At 56.1% G+C, this 18,113-nt stretch overlaps 1 long non-coding RNA gene across 1 annotated transcript; it reads right to left on the bottom strand.

Moving 5' to 3' along the window:
* Positions 1 to 2,851: 2,851 nt before the first annotated feature.
* Positions 2,852 to 17,315, bottom strand: LOC113593067 (uncharacterized). The gene is made up of 4 exons (XR_008300253.1): positions 13,808 to 17,315; positions 13,618 to 13,701; positions 3,121 to 3,182; positions 2,852 to 3,034 (listed from the first exon to the last, which is right to left on the bottom strand). It is a non-coding gene; the product is annotated as an uncharacterized LOC113593067 (long non-coding RNA).
* Positions 17,316 to 18,113: the final 798 nt, after the last annotated feature.

Genomic DNA, 18,113 nt, shown 5'->3' with positions numbered 1-18,113 from the left:
GAAGAAAAAGAAGGAGGGAGGGAAGGAAAAGAAGGAGGGAGGAAAGGAAGGGAGGGAGGGGGGGAGAAAGAAAGAAAGAAAGAAAGAAAGAAAGAAAGAAAGAAAGAAAGAAGAAAGGAAAGAAAGAAAGAAGAAAAGGGAAAGAAGAAAGAGAACAAAATAAGAAAGGAAGAGAAAGAAGAAAGAAAGAAAGAAAGAAAGAAAGAAAGAAAGAAAGAAAGAAAAGGAAAGAAGAAGAGAACAAAATAAGAAAGGAAGAGAAAGAAGGAAAGAAAGAAAGAAGAGAAAGAAAGAAAGAAAAGGAAAGAAGAGAACAAAATAAGAAAGGAAGAAAAAGAAAGAAAGAAAGAAGGAAGAGGAAGAAACAAAGAAAGAAAGAAAGAAGAAAAGGGAAAGAAGAAAGAGAACAAAATAAGAAAGGAAGAGAAAGAAGGAAAGAAAGAAAGAAAGAAAGAAAAGGAAAGAAGAGAACAAAATAAGAAAGGAAGAAAAAAACAAACAAAGAAAGAAAGAAAGAAAGAAGAAAGGAAAGAAAGAAAGAAGAAAAGGGAAAGAAGAAAGAGAACAAAATAAGAAAGGAAGAGAAAGAAGAAAGAAAGAAAGAAAGAAAGAGAACAAAATAAGAAAGGAAGAGAAAGAAGGAAAGAAAGAAAGAAGAGAAAGAAAGAAAGAAAAGGAAAGAAGAGAACAAAATAAGAAAGGAAGAAAAAGAAACAAAGAAAGAAAGAAAGAAAGAGGGAAGGAAGGAAGAGGAAGAAAGAAAGAAAGAAAGAAAGAAAGAAAGAAAGAATTAAGTGCCGCTTTCCTAAAGGTGCATGGGAGAAGAATGAGACACAAACAAGTCAGCTGCAAGAGAAAGGGAGCAGGGGACGACAGTTTGGAAGGACGGTCACCGCGAGCAACTCCTTATTCTCATATTTATTGGGAAAATCATATCAATCACCAATAGACATCACTATTCATTATATTGTTTAAAGAGTGTTCTCGGGAGGAAAACAGAACTTGTTGAAGCATGTAGCGGGAGTAATCTATGGTTGAGCAAGCACAAAGAATCTGATTAGACCCATAACAGGTGGTCATGGTCTCTGAGAAAGTGGAGAAGTACGAAGAAACAGGCGGTGTTCCACCCTGAGCAGGCCAGGCGTTCCCAGCTGCTCAGCTTCAGCAACATAAATCAACCGCCTCCCTGGAGAGACATTTCAATAGATGTTTTTCTTAGAGCTATCTTGTGTATTGTACAGTTCTAGTTAATGTTTTCCTCCAGTATTATGTTTGAAGCATCACATTGTTCTGAGGGGCCATTACAAGGAGGGGAGAGGAAGGAAAGGAAAGGAAAGGAAAGGAAAGGAAAGGAAAGGAAAGGAAAGGAAAGGAAAGGAAAGGAAAGGAAAGGAAGAAAGATGAAAGAAAGAAAGAAAGAAAGAAAGAAAGAAAGAAAGAAAGAAAAGAAAGAGAAAGGAAGGAAGAAAGAAAAGAAGAAAGAAGGCAAGAAAGAAAGAAAGAAAGAAAGAAAGAAAGGGAAGGAGGAAAGAAAAAAAGAGAAAGGAAGGAAGGGAAGGAGGAAAGAAAGAAAGAAAGAAAGAAAGAAAGAAAGAAAAAGGAAGGAAGGAAGAAAGCAGGAAGGAAAGAAAATTATTATCTGCTGTACCTTTCTCACTCCCCCTCCCTGAGCAAGCCCCCTCCTTCCTCCTCCTTCCCACTCCCACCCTCTAGAGGGATTCACTGAACACTTGGCCAAGGATGGACCCCTGCTCTGAGTAGAACAAAACCAAGCCCCTGCTTGGGTTGGGCTCTTTCTTCTCCTTGATCTCTGGTCCTCCTAACTACCTGTGAGACGGACAGGACAGGTATCGTTAGCTGAGGCCCAGAGAGGCCAATCACTATAACTTTGGTCGTCCAGCAGGTGAAAAAAAAGCATTGTGGTTTCATGGAACCATTTTTTACCTGCAGACTGCGTGCCATAAGGGCATGAAAAATGACCAACCCCGGGAGCTGGTGAAATGGAGACTAAAGACCTCCACCTTCAAACATAAAGGGTGGTGAGGTTGAGCAGTTACCCAATGGCTGGTGCCCAGCCTAAGCCCCTGGGGCTCGGCGTGGATGATCAGAGCTCAGAGGTCTTGGGCCAGGACTAGCAAATCAGCACCCTGGTGGCAACAGGGGGTCACCCTTCCTCTAAGGGAGTCCTGGGGGCAGAACCCAAGAGAGGCCCGGTGTGCTAGGGATTGACAGCATGACCTCCCCTCCTGCCCCTTCTGCTGGTCTGTTTAGGCCTTAGAAAAAACAGCCAGAAGGCAGGTGATCCCTATACTTGGAAAACTCCAGAGGCTGATGGGGGGTAGGGGGTACCCACAAAGAAACAGAGAACAGGAGATGCCTGGGCAGAGCTCAAGACCTCCACACTGGGGTCTGCAGAGCAGCTGGGGGATATTAGTCAAAGAGGGCTTGGAGAAGGGGAAGGAAGCAGCTTGGAAGGAGGTAAGGAATAAGGAGCAGAAGTGGCCCGGAAGAGGGAAGTGGAACAGATTTGCTCAGCCTCCTGCGCGGGGAAAAGGGTAAAGTCACCAGACAGGAGCACAGGAAGCCCGCACTGAGAATGAGGAAAACCACAGAAGCGCATGTCATGAGGTGGGGGAACCCCTGAAATCCCCACCAGAAGGTGAGCCAGCTGTGCACCGTGTCATTCAGCTGTGCATCGCGCTGTCTCGCAGGGCGCCAAGCATACAAGCGGTGCTTACTAAATGCTGGATAAATGAATGGAGGCATGAATGGCAGGTGACTGCAGCTACTGCAGGACGGAAGATGTCCCCCCCCCCCAGGACTTCCGGAGCCCCTACTGTGAGCGGCCCCCGTAGGGAGGGAGGAGGGCATAAAGGGTAAAATGGAGTCCTTGTCCTCAAGGGGCTTCTGGCGTCCGGCCGGGATCGGGCTCAGGGTCTCCGGTTGTGCCGAAGGCCCCTCTGTCGTGATTGGCCGTGTGCTCGCTGCGGGACCTTGGGCAAGTCATGTCCCCTCTCTGGAGTTTTTTCTCTGTCTGCAAAATAAAGGAGTAAGCTGGGTGCTCCTTCAAGTCCCTTGGCTGTCAACACCTCAGCGCCCGCCCATCCCCTCCCTACCCACCTTGATTCCATGAGCACCTCACCCTCCTACAGAGGCAGAAATCAGAGCGGCTGAGACGTGGCCTGTAGAGAAAACTCGGGTTCTAGCTGTGTGGTCTTGGGCAACCTCCGGGAGATAAGAGCACCTGCCCCCTGGGTCTGTTGTGAAGCTTTAGAGAGATGACGGACGCACAATAAAAGACATTTAGCCCAGTGCCTGGCACATGCTCGGTGCTTTAAAACAGCAGTAACACAGCAAGCGTGAGAATTCTGAAAATCTCCCCCCTTATCCCGAGGGGAGTTGCAACCGGTCCCCTACCTGGCCCAGGTCCCCACCATCTGCCCAGCCTCACCCGCCCCATCCCCCCTCCAGGAGAGACCAGGGCTCAGAGCTGTGTTTGGGAGCAGCTGAGGATTGGAGGGGGCAGGGAAGGGGCCCGTGCCTCAGTCCCTCCGGTTGCCTGCCTGCGGGAGCGTCAGCCCACGTTGCGTTAGGGGAAGGTCAGCGCCAGCCGGCGAGCACCGCGATAACCACTGCCCCCTGCCGGCCGCGGCGAGACAAGCACTTCCCGGGAGCCAGGCCTCCTTGGGCTTCCCGACCAGACCGAGGGAGGAGGAGGCGGCAGGGCAGAAAGGAGGCGGGGCGGGGCACCTGGTGGCTCAACGGGTTAAGCATCCGACTTGCGCTCAGGTCGCGATCTCAGGGTTTGTGGGTTTGAGCCCCGCCTCAGGCTCTGTGTGCTGACAGCTCGGAGCCTGGAGCCTGCTTCGGATTCTGTGTACCCCTATCCCTGTGCCCCTCCCCTATTCACGCTGTCTCTCTCAAAAAAAAAAAATTTTTTTTTTTAAAGAAGGGAGGCGGGGCTGCGCTTCCCAGCGTTCAACCTGGATCTCCAGTCCCCACACACTTAGCTCAAACCCTCAGGCCTCAGTGGTCGGAGGCTCTCAGGGCTGAGCGAGCTCTCTGCCCACCTGTCAGGGGCAGGGGCAGCGCCCTGCCATGGGAGGGCGGCCACGGCCCGCGGGCCCCAGTGAGCCTGTGCCCACCAGAGATGTGGCTCCCTTCCCCCAGCTTTGGCTCCTCTCACTTGTTGATCTCTTTTTGTCCGTTCAGGTGTCGCCTCCTCAGAGAGAGACCCGCCCACCCGAACTAGCCCCTACTACCTCCAAACCACTTTTTCTTTCTGGCTCGGTTAGCGCCCCCCCATCTGGTGTTCTCACAGCACTTAGCACAACCTGCTTTTATTGATTTTTCTTTCTCTGGTCTATCAGTTGGTACCTCATCATTTCACACAGAAGGGATTCCATGCAAGTAGCTGATAGTGTGGGTACTGAAAGCTGCAAGGACAAAGGGGAGGTGGGTGCTGAGGAATTCTAGGAGGGTAAGCACAGGAGATAGTCCCATTTCTAGGGCGGAAAGAGGCGCCTTAACCAAACCCAGGGCCTCAGGTGAGGGCCCCAAGGAGCTCCTTCTTGGACACCGGGGCAGGGGCTTTGGACAGAGTAAAATGTTTTCCTTCTGAGGGAACAGCTGGGACTTAAAGCCTGGGCCACTGTTCTACCAAGACGGCTAAGGTTCCCTGGGCTTCCAGAAGGCAACCTGCACGTGTGCCCCAGCTGGAGAGAGTGTAACACCTGCAAATCCCCTACTACAACCCCTCTGTTCAGAAACGACCAACATCTCCCCAAAATCAACAAGTGGGGCCACATCAAACTAAAAAGTTTCTGCACGACAGGATCAACAAAATGAAAAGGCAACCCACAAAACGGGAGAAGATGTTTGCAAATCACGTATCTGATAAGGGGCTTATCCAAAATATATAAAGAATTCATACAAGTCAGTAGCAAAACACACACACACACACACACACACACACACAGCCAATTTTTAAAATGGGCAGAGATGGTCAACAGGAACATGAAAAGGTGCCCAACATCACTGATCATCAGGGAAGTTTAAATCAAAACCACAGTGAGGTATCACCTCACACACGTGTCAGAATGTCTAGTATGAAAAATACAAGAAATAACAAGTGTTGGGGAGGGTGTGAAGAAAGGGAACCCTCGTGAACGGTTGGTGGGAATATAAATTGGTACAGCCACTATGGAAAGTATGGAGGTTCCTCCAAAAATCAAGACTAGAACTTTCATATGACCTGGCAATTCCACTTCTGGGAATACATGCAAAGGAAATGAAATCACTACCTCAAAGAGATATCTGGACCCTCATTTTCACCGCAGCATTATTCACAGTAGCCAAGATATGGAAATAACCTAAGTGGCCATCTATGGATGGATGGCTAAAGAAATTGTGCTATACTGTACATATACAATGGAATACTATTTGGCCATAAAAAGAAGGAAATCCTGCCGTTGGTGAACATGGATGGACCTTGAGAGCATTGTGCTAAGTGAAATGTCAGACAGAAAGACAAATACTGTATGATCTCACTTATATGTGGAATCCAAACAAACAAAATCATAGAAGCAGAGAACAGAATGGTGGTTGTCAGAGATGGGGGGGGGGGGAAGGAGGGAATGAGAAAGGAGAAAAAGGAAAGGAAGGAAGGAAGGAAGGAAGAAGAAAAGAAAAGAAACAAGGAAAGAAAAGGAGGGAGAGAGAAGGAAAGGAAAGGAAATGAAAAAAGAAAGAGAAAGAAAGAAAGAAAGAAAGAAAGAAAGAAAGAAAGAGGAGGGAATAAAGAAGGAGGTTGGGGGAGGGAAGAAAAAGGGAGGGAGGGAGGGTGGAAGGATCACCTACCACCCTACTTTGATCGCTAGATTTTTTACATCTTTGATTTCTTTCAAAGGAAGAAACCTGCCTCTCAACTATGTCCCAACTAAGGCATGTGAGTTTGGGGGAGGTTACCACGGCCACTCAACTTCTGTCCCCAAAAGAGCAAGAAAGAACCAGAATGCTCCCGCCTTCTCCTCCCCATCCCCCAGTCCTCCAGCCCCTAACAGGTTTGTGCCAGTGGTGGCCCAGCTGCAGCTGCAAAGCCGGGCACCTCCCTCCAAGGAACGATGCTCCCAGCACCGAGGAACGCATGCCTCAGAACCAGCACTGAGCATTCCCTTGACAAATATTTGTTGATGCCTGCGACGCGCCAGGCACGTGTTAGGCTCTGATGACACAGCGAGAACAAATCTGCCCGAAGTCTGCCCTCACGCGGACTTTGCATTCTTGCGGGGGGAGGCAGATAAGAAAGAAATGTATTGTAAAAGAGATCGTTGGCCAGATGGCAATGAGAACCACTGCGGGGAAACATACAGGAGAAAGGAGCACGGGGAGTGTTGGAGGGAGGATCGCTTAATAGGGAGGGCAGGGAAAGCCTCGCTGAGAAGAGGACATTTCGTCAAAACCCAGGAGGGGAAGAAGCAAGCCACGTGGACGCCCTGGAAGAGCATTCCAGCAGAGGGGGCTGGCCGAGGGCAACAGCCCTGGGGCAGGACCCCGCCTAGCACGTTTGAGGACCTGCAAAGGAGGCCAGCGTGGCTGCAGCGGAGGGAGAGGGGAGCGCGGGAGGACACTGGCCAGAAGCAGGACTCCAGCTTGGACTGAGTGACGTGAGGATCTGCAGTGGGGAGTGGCTGGATCTGTCTCTGTGCCAAGAGGTAGAGGGCCAGAGCAGAACAGTACGATCTGGAATTTTCCCAGCCCTGCACTTGACAAGAAATAAAAGGGCCCTCTCTGCCAGTCTTTCTTTTAATCCACAATTTCCGTTTTAAAGCATCAAAACGAGGGGGTTAGTTTTCAGTTCAACAAGCCCTAGGACACCCCCTCCCATCAGAATGTTAGCTCCCAGAGGCAGGTGCTATGTGATTTGCTTATCACTGGACCCTCAGTGGTTCACTAAAGGGCCTGGCACTTAGCAGGTGCTCATTAAATATTTGTTGAAGGAAAGTGAGGACATCCCCGGGACAGCGTGCTCAGGCAACTTGTCATGACCCCCATGGCCACGTTGTGGGTCGAGGCCTGTGTGGGGCACTGAGCGCCCATCACCCCCATTTCAGGAGAGGTTGAGTGACTTGTGGCCGGCCACCCCCGGGCAGAGCTGGAATCTGACCTAAGCCTGCCTGACTCCAGGGCCGTTGCTGTCTCAAAGCTGTCACACTGTCACAAAGGCCCAGCACCCTTGCCAGGTCACTCCCAGCTCCACCCTGTTCACCCAGGGCCCTCTAACACCAGCCCAGAATGCTCCAGAGGGGGAGGGGGCTGTCCCTGTGCCTGTCCCTCTGAAGGTCTGAGAATCTGTTGGTGGAGGAATTAAGTCTGTCCCTCCGGGGTAGGGGCGTATATCTGTCCCTCTGGGAGTCTGCCCCAAGTGGTGGGAAGTCTGTGCTTCCACTCCTACCCCCACCCCACCTGCAGGTGGGTCTCTACCGTGGTTCAGCCCTGCCCTGCCCTGCCCTGCCCTGCCCATCCTGGTCCCGCTGCCTGCCTGCAACGCTTCTCCCCGCCATCCGCAGGTCCCGAGCGCCCCCTGCTGACCGCGGCTCCGCCTGCACCTCCTTGCCCCGCAGGAGCGGGAGAGCAACTGTGCCAAGAGCAGTGCGGTGGGCTACAATTTGGCTTCAGCCCTTCTCTCCCACACCCAAAGGATCCCTTCTTGGGTCCTCTCACCTCTCCATCCCCTCCGAGGCTGAGGGAGGATTACCTAGCACGAACAGAAAGGGGGACAGGACACAGCCAAGTCCCCCAGGGCCCCAGGACTCTCCCGCCGTCTCCCTGGGGAGCCTTGAGAGAGGCGGGTAGAAGAAGGGAGGCAGGATCAGGGTTCCCTGAGCCAGTCCTCTGCTCAAGGGCTGAAGAAAACCCAGGCCAGCCCAGCCCCAGCCTTAACCCCTCTCATTCTATGCACCCTCCTCTTATCCAACTCTGTGCCTGCCCATCCTATCTCTCCCCAAAATTACCTTCTTTCAAATCCTCCCAAGTCCCAGGGCTACCCACAAGGCCATCAGATGTCCTGTTGGGGCACTGACACCTGTGCCAAGGCAGGAGCCCAAGAAGGGGACGGAAGGTGGGTGAGCTGGAGAGGAGCACGTCTGCGCAGGCACATGGCTAGGCGTGGATGTGCACACACACACCATGCACAAGTGTGCACACAGGGATGCAGGTGCACTCTGCGCACACATGTGCTTGTGCACGCGAGCATGGAATATGTGTCACATGCTCATGCACGGGCATCGTGGGCACGCCTCCACGGATGGGCACGGGCGTCTACACCTAAGCAAGCATCCTTAGAAGCAGGCCAGTACGGGGCCGCCATCCAAGCACACATCTCCACACGCGTTGATGCTCCTGTGCACATGCGTCCACACACATCTGGGGGGGGAAACTACACTCCAGAGTCAGAGAGACCACAGTCTGAACCCTGTCTTTGCCTTTACCACTGAGTTGCTCTGTGGCCTTGCATGTGTGTTACCTTTCAGAGCCTCAGTTTCCCTGTCTCACAGACAGGTTAGAGGGGGTACCTGTGGGTTGTAAGGATCAAAGGAGCTAATGAATGGATGGGGCCGGTGCACGGTAAGCGCTCAGTGGGTGTCAGCAGGCGGAACCCCTGCCTCAGGCCTGCGTGTGACTGCAACTGTAAAGCGACAAGAAGGGCTCCCATCCGCAGTTTGAGGCCATGGGTCCCGGAGTCTGGAGGCCCCCCGGCACAGGCACACACATGTGCATGCACACAGGGGCTGCTCTGTGTGTCTCCGCTGTTTGCACGGGCTGCTTAGCTACCAGCCGAGTCGAAGGGCACATGGGCCCACTCGGAGCCCGGCCCTCCCACCCCGGCCTGTTGGGACAGGGCCTGGCCAGGATTCCTGCATTCCTGCTGCCTTCCCTCCTCCTCCTGGCCACAGATACGGGTACAAAATGGAAGACTCCGGGACCTACTCGTCCTCCAAGCCACCATAGGCTTTGCCCTGCCCACAGCAAGTTGGGGGTGTTTTAGGGGGCCTTCCCCGAGACTGGAAAACTTGAGGGTCCTCCTGGGGACTCTGCAGCCTGCCTAACAGCCCCCTCCCCAACTCCGTCACTTCCACAAGCAGGAGGTTTCTGAGACCATGCCTCAGGCAGGTGGGAGGTGGGAGGCCCGCAGGCCCATAGTGCCCTGCCCCCCACACAAGCTGCCCCCACGGCCTCCTGAAAAAAGGAAGCCAGCTGATACCCCTGTGACCTCCTCTCCCTAGGACCCAAATCCCCTCACAAAACTGTGTCCCACCAGGCCACCCCTCCATGGCCACCCCAGTGCCTGGGCCCAGAGGAAGAGGAGCTCCTCGTCCTGGGTCCCAAGCAGGGAACAACCTGGGCTGACAAGCTAATTTGAAGAACTTTCCAAGGGATCAGGGACAGCCACATGGCAGGCTACCCCTTAAAAGTGTCCCATTCAGTCCCCAAGCCCCCAGCCCATCAGGCCCCAAAAGAATGATCTAGGATCCTTCCCCTTGCCCATTCTTACCCCCAGGTGGTCAGGGAGCACCCAGCAGGACTGCTGCCATATTTAGTGGACAGTGAGAGCCACATTCTTTTGTCCTCTGGAAACTAAACTGGCCCAAAGGTAAGCAGTGCAACGCACTTAGGCCCTTCCCCTGCCGGGTCCCTCCAAAACAGCTCAGGGCCACCTCAGATGTGGGGGCATAGAGAGTAGCACAGGCATCCCAGGAGTGATATCCCAGCACGTAAATACAGCCTACTGCCCCGTTTTACATATAGATAAACGGAGGCCCAGAGAGAACAGGGGCCTTGCTAGAATCGCACAACGGAAGTGAACTTTAGGCAGGGAGCTGGGCCTCCTGATCCCTCCCCACACTCTCTGGAGACAGCCAGGGCTCCAGTGGATCTCTCACTCTGAGCTTTGCTCTGTGTGCTGGAACAGTCCAGCTGGTGGGGTAGAAAGGCACATGGGGGACACACACACCAAAATCAGTGGGTATTGTGCTGGGAGAAGGAACAGGCTGCAGGAGGCTTCTTCCCAGGGCCCAGCCTTAGAGCTGACAGCGTTAACACTGCCCGGAAAGGGTCCCTTCTGGAACTTCTGCAGCCTGGACTATGGCCAGAATGAGCAGGTCACTGGTGTGACCACAGACAGACCTGAGTTTGGGAAAGGGGACCCTGAAGATATTCGAGATCCACACCCTCTCCACTACTATGGCTGTGCAATTTTAAACCAACCAAAAAAAAAAAAAAAAGTGGTGATAAGGAAAGGGGAAAAGAGCCTCAGTATACCCATCTGTCAAATGGAAATGGGGTTTGTATTCTCCCTGACCCCTACCCCCACCCAACGCTGCCAGAGCCTGCCCTCCATGGTCTGAGCCTCTCCCTCTAAGCCAGGAATGTGCCTTCCCACTCCTCTGTTTCAGCCCTGCAGGCCAAGGGCAGAGTCAGCAGGACTTGAGGGACTGAGCCAATGTCCAGTCCCCTCCGGGCTCCATGCGTCTGGCTTCCACTCAGTGACACCAGACAGGAGAAGCCAGACCCAGGCTGTAACCAAAACAGGCCAAAGCTGGCATTTCTCTTTTCAGCTACTTTGTGCCCCCCGCCCCCCACCCACCCCCATCCACACCCAATCTGAGGACCACAGTTATGGGACAGGGTGGGAGTGCCGTGTCCCTATGGGGAGGACCATAGGGCTTTATTCTGGGGAGCCGCCTGGCCAACCTGCCAGTCTGCTGGGGGAGGTGAGGAGGGACCACCACCCTTTGGCACTGTCCTGGACCACCGTCCATGAACGTCTGGGATCATTGCCCACAACAGTCCTGCAAGATAGTGCCCTCGCTCTCTTTTAACAGATCAGGAAAACGATGCCCAGGACTCTAGCGCAGCTCCCGCTGCCTCCAGCAGGACAGGTAGAAGGCCGCCGAAAGGGTGCCGGGGACCTAGGTGGCCCGGAGCCACCCACCAACGGGGCAGGTGTGTGTGCCAGGCCGCTGTCCGACGAGGGTCCCCCGGACCCTGAAACTCAGTACCTCGGGGCCCGTGGCCCTGGCAGCCGCCCCAGCGCCAGTGCCCACCCCCTCGGCGCCCGGACGGGGGCTGGGCCGGGTGTGGCGCCAGGTCCCGGGGCGGGGCTCGGAAGCCTCTGTTCCCGCAGCGCCGACACCTGGTGTCCGCCCGCCCGCGGGCCGGCGTGCCCGGGCAGGGAGGCCGCTCCGGGCCGCCCGGACCGGACGGGACGGGACGCGGGCGGCGCCGCCACATCTGAGCCCCGCCGCATTCCGGGGCGCCCCGCCGGGGGCGGGGAAGGAGGAGCTTCCCAAAGCCTGTCGGGCACCGCCTCCTGCCGGCCGCCGCGGGCTACTGCAGGCCCCGAGCCGGTGGCCTTGAACACGTGACAAGGGGCCTCCACTGGAGGGGGGGCGGGGGGCAGCTCAGGGGCGCCTCCCATGGTCCCACCACCCCCACCAATCACTCACCAAACACTTCAAAGTGACAAAGCCAGAGCCTTGTGGAGGTCTTGCCCTCTACCCTCTTTGACTCTGCCAGGCTGAGCCACCCCCCCAACACCCAGTAATACCCCTGAGATCACACTAGCCACACACTCTGCACACAGCCCGACTCCAGAAGTGACCTCCAATTTCCAGACTCCCCTTACCTACGAAGAGACAGAGCTGGAGACTCCTTCTCTCCCTGACTCTGAGCGGCTCGGACATCTGCCAAAGCCCACCTGTCATGCTATCCTCGATGCCCACTCCGACGTCTGCCTAGCCTGCCCCCTGGGAGGCAGAAGAGACAGCCAGGGTTCTGACAGGCTGCTGTGTGGCCTTGGCTAAGTGATGGCTCCTTTCTGAGCCTGTTTCCTCTTCCATGCTCTGAGGGGGTGGGCTTGGGGCTGTGAATTCACATAAGGATCTTAAGCCCTGTGGAGCATCCCTTCACTTATAGACAATAAGATGAGGCCACGCCAGCCAACTTCTCCACCTGGAATGTCTGCCCAATCCTTACCTGGACACTCTAAGACCCCTCAATGTGTCAACAGCAAAATGCTTATACAGCAACCACTGTTCTTTCTGCTTTATAAGTACTCACATGTAGCAAATCTGCTCAGAACAGTCTGCATGGCCCATACCTCTCAATCTCTCTCTCTCTCTCTCTCTCTCTCTCTCTCTCTCTCTCTCTCTCTGTCTCTCTCTCTCTCCTTGGGTCTGTCAGTAAGCCTGAGTCTGGGCTTCCATGGATTTCGTGTCTGGGCCACCGCCAGGGGCCACAGTGTGTCAGAACACTGCACACCCTGTCTGTCCCTCAGCCGGAGCCCCCTTCCCTGCCATGGTGCCCACTACTCAGGCAGCACTGTGGGCAACAGGTGCTGGGGAAGGAACGTGGACTCTAGTCCCAGCCACAGTGGATGCCATGTGGCCCAGGGCAATGCATGAGTCTCTCTAAGCCCTGGGTTTCTGAGCTGGTTGGAAGAGGCCATTTCGAAAACCATGTTAGAGATGCCCATCTGGGATTCAGGGTGGCCCTGGGGGTGTTTGCTTCACAATGTGCTTTCCTCTCCTGGGGTCACGGTGCTTTGTACACAGGAAGTGCTCACTAAATGCATGAACTAACAGCTGTTCACAGACTGCGACCCTGCTCTCAACCCCACTCCGAGCCAGGGGAACTAGGAGGGGCTATACCCTCTGCCTTCCATGCCCTGGCCCTCCTGGCTTCTAGAATCTCCTCATGGATCAAGGTCCAGGCCCAAAGAAGTCAGTGACGGGGAGGTGCTAGGGCCAAGCACCAGCCTACAGGCCAGGAAAGAAAGCTAGCCCAAGTTCACACATGTTCAGATGCCCCCATTAGAGCACTCTGAACCAAAGGTCCCTGTGGGCAGAACCTACAGGGCTTACCCCGGAGCTTCCCATTTGGAAAGTCTGGGAGAGTCCACTGACCACAGTTTCAGCTGCCCTTAATAAGCCCGTTACAAACATTTATTGAGCACCAACCAGCATCAGCAACTGCCCAAGACACTGGGAATACAGGCTAGTTCAGAACACAGAGAAGATGCTGGAAACCAGCTCAGGTGCAGAGTCAAAGAAAAATCTGGGGCAGGAGGCAGCACTTCCTGGAGAGGGGCGTGTGTGCAAGGTGTGGGAAGCCAGGACAGGGCCAGCAGGCTGGGGAAGGGGCGTGGCGAAGGGCATTCCCCGTGGGAATTCAGAATGGAGCCTCAGGCTTCCCCAGACCCTGCAAGTGGAAGCGGGAATGAGGGTACTTGCAATCCTGACCTCCAAATTAAGGTGGCCTGAGCACTGGGCAGTCTGCATCCTCCAGTGGACATGGCAAGAAGAGAGGGGGTTCAACACACAGCAGGAGAGACTTGAGTCAGACAACAGGCAGAACTTCCTGCGAAAACTTCTGAATTCCAAACTGACAAGACACTGTGGGGTTCCCTGTCCCCCAGGGCCTTCAGGAACAGGTGCCACCCCGGGGGCTTCAGGAGGGGTCCTTTCTGCACCATGGCAGGGGGTTGGGGCAGGACTCTAAGGACTGCTCCACACAGGGGAGGCTGGGAATGGGAGAGGACAACTCAACCATTCTTACGTGTTTGGCCTGGTTTCCTTCACACAGAAGTTGCTTCGTCAGCTCCCTGAAAAAGCTCTGTGCAATCACTGTGCTGGGAAGCTCCTACACCAGAACGGAGGGAGGAAAGGAAGAGATGGGCGCAGGGCTCCTCCCTCAAGCCAGGCCCCCACCCCGTCCTCTCCCAGCAGGGCCATCTCAGTATACTCACCAAGCAGAACCTAGCGCCCCGCAAGGCCCAGGGCTAGACGGACAAAGAGGGAGAAGGCTCCCCCAGGAAACAGGCAGGACTGGGGGTCAGAAGCCCTGGGCTCTAGTCCCAGCTCTGGGGCTCAGTTGCCCAAGGTCCACGGTGAGGGGTTGGATTAGATAGCATCCAAGGACACTCCCAGCTCTGAAATTTCTAGGACCAACAGGAAGACACGCTCCCTTCCTTCACTGTGCCCACAGGGGGTCCATGGCTAGAGCATGGACTGACTCCAGGCCCGGCCCTGTCCCTACCATGAGGTCAAACCTCTCTGATAAACTCACCACCACGTGTCCTGGCAGAGGGCTGTTACCAGGGTCAAATTCAACAATGCTTGTAAAATGTAGAAATTTCGAGTCAGTGCTTTTATCTCCAGGGCGAAATTCCAAGACGGGGCACACACAGGATGACCATCGCCATGGAAGGATACAAAACACATTGCACCCGAGGGCTGGGGCGGGGTGGGGGCTTCTGGGGAAGGTCAGCTTCTAAGACAAGTATTACAGGCAGGAAGGCAGGTCTGTGGAGAGAGAGAGAGCGCCTGCTTCTTTGGGCTGTCTCCACTGGACCCCATTGCTGGCAAACAGGCAAACTGAGGTAGGCCACGTCACCTGGAGAACTGACCAGAACTGCCCCGGGAACCCCAGCTTCCTTGGAACAGAGAGGGTAGGCCTTTGCCTAGGGAGCCAAACAGTGCAGGAAAGGAGGATCCTGGGCTTGGGGAAAGTGGCTGGCATGGCCCGGTCTTATCAAGCGTCTATAAGTGAAGGGACCCTCCGTAGGGCTTAAGATCCTCATGTGACTTCACACCCCTAGCTCACCCCCTCACTGCACAGAAGAGAAAACAGGCTCAGAAAGGAGCAGTCACTTAGCCAAAGGTCATACAGCAGCCTCTCTGAGCTCTAGCTGCCTCTTCTGCCTCCCCGGGGGGCGGGCTAGGCCTCCCCATGCCAGAGGCCCTCACCTGAGTCTGGGCTGGTAGCAGATGCCCCCTGAGGTAAGGAGGTGGGGGCAGGGGGACACTGTAAGGCACAGGGCCAGAACTGGGATACCACCCCAGCCTAAGCTGCTGTCCTGCCTGGGTAGGGCGGGGAGGCCTGGAGGCAGGGAGGTACCTCTCCTCTCACCTGGCGGACAGCATTTGTTACCTTATAAGGTGCTTTCTCCTCTCCCTCGAACAGCTTCTGACAAAGAACCAGGTGGGGTTGTGGGTGGAGGGGGGGTGAGGCCAGCTCTTTGAACTGCACCCTGTTCACCTACCCGATGGCACCCCGGTAACCAGCTACCCAGGCAGCCCCTGGTCTGTTGGAGAACATCCACTAACCTACAGGTAGTCTCTGAGCCCCAAGCCTGGCCTGGAAACAGGACCCGTGGGCTCTCCTGCCCCCTCACATTCACACAGGAACATACACACACTTGTGGGGAAGGCTGGCGGTCATGTAGAAGCCACACTTCCTGTCCTTCCCCGGGAACAGTGAAGCCTGGCTCCCCAAAGAGGGAGCTGGCCCTCCTACCCCTTCCCCCAGAGAAGACAGATGGGGACGGTCCAGGACTCCAGCAGGTCCGTGTCTGTCTCCATCCTCAGAGGTCTAGAAGGGCCTGGGACCCAGGCCCAGTGGCTGGGAGGGGCTGCTTCCTCGCCCTAACCCTATGGGACGCCTGCCTGACTCTGAGTGAGAGGGGCTGTTGAGGGGGTCCCAGTGATGAGCTACCCTGAAGCAGAGGCCGGGGGGGGGGGGGGGGGGCAGGCCGCTACCGCAGTACCCGCACACGTGGCAAGGAGGTTGAAGGCAGGCTGGCCACTCACTAGCATCTCTAAGCCCCAGGTCCTTCATCTGTAGTGGGAATGATAGTTTCCTCCTCTCAGAGTTGTTTTCGGGGTCCCGTGGGTTGACACTTTGGAGAGGAGTGCATAGTGGCCTTTATCGGGCAGCTGGGGGAAGGGTCAGCACCCCCTCAGGGTCTGGTTGTGTCTGTGGGGCCCAAACCCTGTTCCAGCTCCTCTAAGCCTCTAATTGGAGGTCACAGAGCCGTTGGTCACCGAGGAACACCTTGGAAAGTGCTCACAGCACCACTGTGCCCCAGGTTGCCGAGTCCTGGCCTCAGCGCTGGCTGTGCATGTGGCTCTGTGTGTGTGTGTGTGTGTGTGTGTGTGTGTGTGTGTGTGTGTCTGGGGTGCCGCCAGGCCGGCTGGGCCACACCCTGGTGATTCAGGGCTGCAGCATGCACCCTACCCGGCTAGTGGGAGAACAAAGCCACCAGCTCAAGTCCCCGGCATCCAGCCTGAGTCACACTCAGACACACCCAGCCAGGTACCCCTTGCCTCCTGAGCCAGACCCACCCCAAGGGATCTGCGGTGCAGCAGAGGCAGCCCCTCACCCTGCCGACCAGGGCCACGCCTGGGTGCAGCCGGCTGAGACAGGAGCCACGCCCAGGGAAGCCCGGAGGTCTCTGGCCCAGACCAGGACCACCAGCCCACCGCTAGGGCCCCCAGACTCCAACTCATTCCAGGTGGCAGAGTACAGCCCCTGTGGAAGCCCAGGCCTGAGGTTCAGGAGGCTAGCTCTTTAGGAGGCTAGACTCAGGGAGGGTAATGGAGGACAGGGGAGAGGCCGTCTATGAGGGCCGTGGGCCCTGGTCAGTCTGGGTTGGGGGCATATGCTGCGGACACAGCCTTAATCCTGGGCCCCCAAGTTGGGCCCTGAAATGTGTGGGGGATCATGACAAGGTGAGACAGCCAGGCCTTCCGGGTACCACTGTGGTGAAGGCCAAGTGGAGAGCAGGCCCGGTTTCCCCACCAGGGCCTGGGAGTGAGGGTTGTCAGGAGAGGGGCTAGAACTCACCCTATGAAGCCCCCCACCCTCAGCCAGCAGTGGCTCAAAGAAGCCAAGGTCCCAAGACAAGCATCCTGGGTAAGAGAGGAGGCCCGGGCAGGAGGCCAGGTAGCCAGCCGGTGGGGCAGGGGACTGCATTCACTGGCAGGGTGTAGCCCCAAACCCAGGCTCTGTTCCGTGTGAAATGGGGCCCCTGCTTCAGCTGATACCCAGGCTCCTGAGTTCAGGGCTCAGCTGCAGAACGCTGCTTCTTCTGGCCCCAGCCTGGGCTCAGAGGCCAGAGGGGGTCCTGCCACCATGAGGGCCATAGCACCTGGTCTCCAGCCAAGGCCATGGCTGAGAGCACCCCACCGAAGAGGGCAGGGACGCCACAGGGCAGACAACCAGATCCCCAAGACCCTCAACAGGTTCCAGGCGCACCTAACCTTAACATGTCAGCCTGACCCTGACCCTGACCCAACCTGACCTGACCCCAAACTGCGCCTCAAGCTAACTTGTGTCTGCCCCACCTCACCCCTGAACCCATCTCCAGATCTGACGTTTCGCTAACCCCAACCCTATCGCCACATCAGAACCATACCCCAGCTCTCCCCTAAATCCCAACCTCGGTGTTTCCCTATGCCCAAACCCTAGCCCGTCCCAACCCCCCGATCTGATCGGCACCCACCATCAGTCCACACTTCTGCCCACGGTTCCCGCATCAGCCCTGCCCCTGCCCTAACCCCACAACAGCGCTCCAAACCCTGCCTTCCCAGGCCCTCCCTGATCCTAACCCCTCTTCCACATCCCAGCGGCACCCCACACCGGCCTCTGCCCTCACCCCAGCCCTACCCTCAGCCCCCCCACAGACCCACTTCCACCCCAGCTGTCCACGTGCACCCAGCGCATGGCCACGTCAGCCCATCTGACAGTCAGCGACCTCTGCCAGATCAGGCTTGCCTGCGTGCGTCAGGCCTGGCAGGGACCCAGAGCAGCAGGTCAGATCCCACACGGCCAGGCTGGGAGACGAGATGGAAGGACCTTCCCCCCGGGTACGAGCATCAGGCCCTCTGCCGACAGCACCAGCTCCTGCAGCTGGGGCTCCTGGAGGCCCCGTGCTAAGACTTCTGTGGGGGATCACTCAGACCCCGGGCCTACCCTGGCCCTCCTCCCCTCCTGGCAGTGAGGGGGTTGGGGGGCAACTGAGAGAAGTCCAGTGCCTACCCGGGTCAGAAACCCGCTGCAGCACCGCCCCTGCCCCACTGAGGTTGGGGTCAGGGTACCAGCACCTCAAGGAAGAGGGTCAAAGCCAGCCCCTGGAACTTGTGCCAGCATCCCCCCGAGTGCCACAGCCCCTCTCCCAGCACCCCCAGCCTCTGCCCCTGGACCTTAGGCCCAGCAGGCTGAGCTCAAGGCCGTCCTGTGCCATCTGCGGAAGGAGGAGCGGGGCTGGCTGG

Source organism: Acinonyx jubatus, chromosome B4 (genome assembly GCF_027475565.1).
Source record: "Acinonyx jubatus isolate Ajub_Pintada_27869175 chromosome B4, VMU_Ajub_asm_v1.0, whole genome shotgun sequence".
Lineage (NCBI taxonomy): Eukaryota > Metazoa > Chordata > Mammalia > Carnivora > Felidae > Acinonyx > Acinonyx jubatus.
This window is presented reverse-complemented; position numbering and strand designations above follow the sequence as displayed.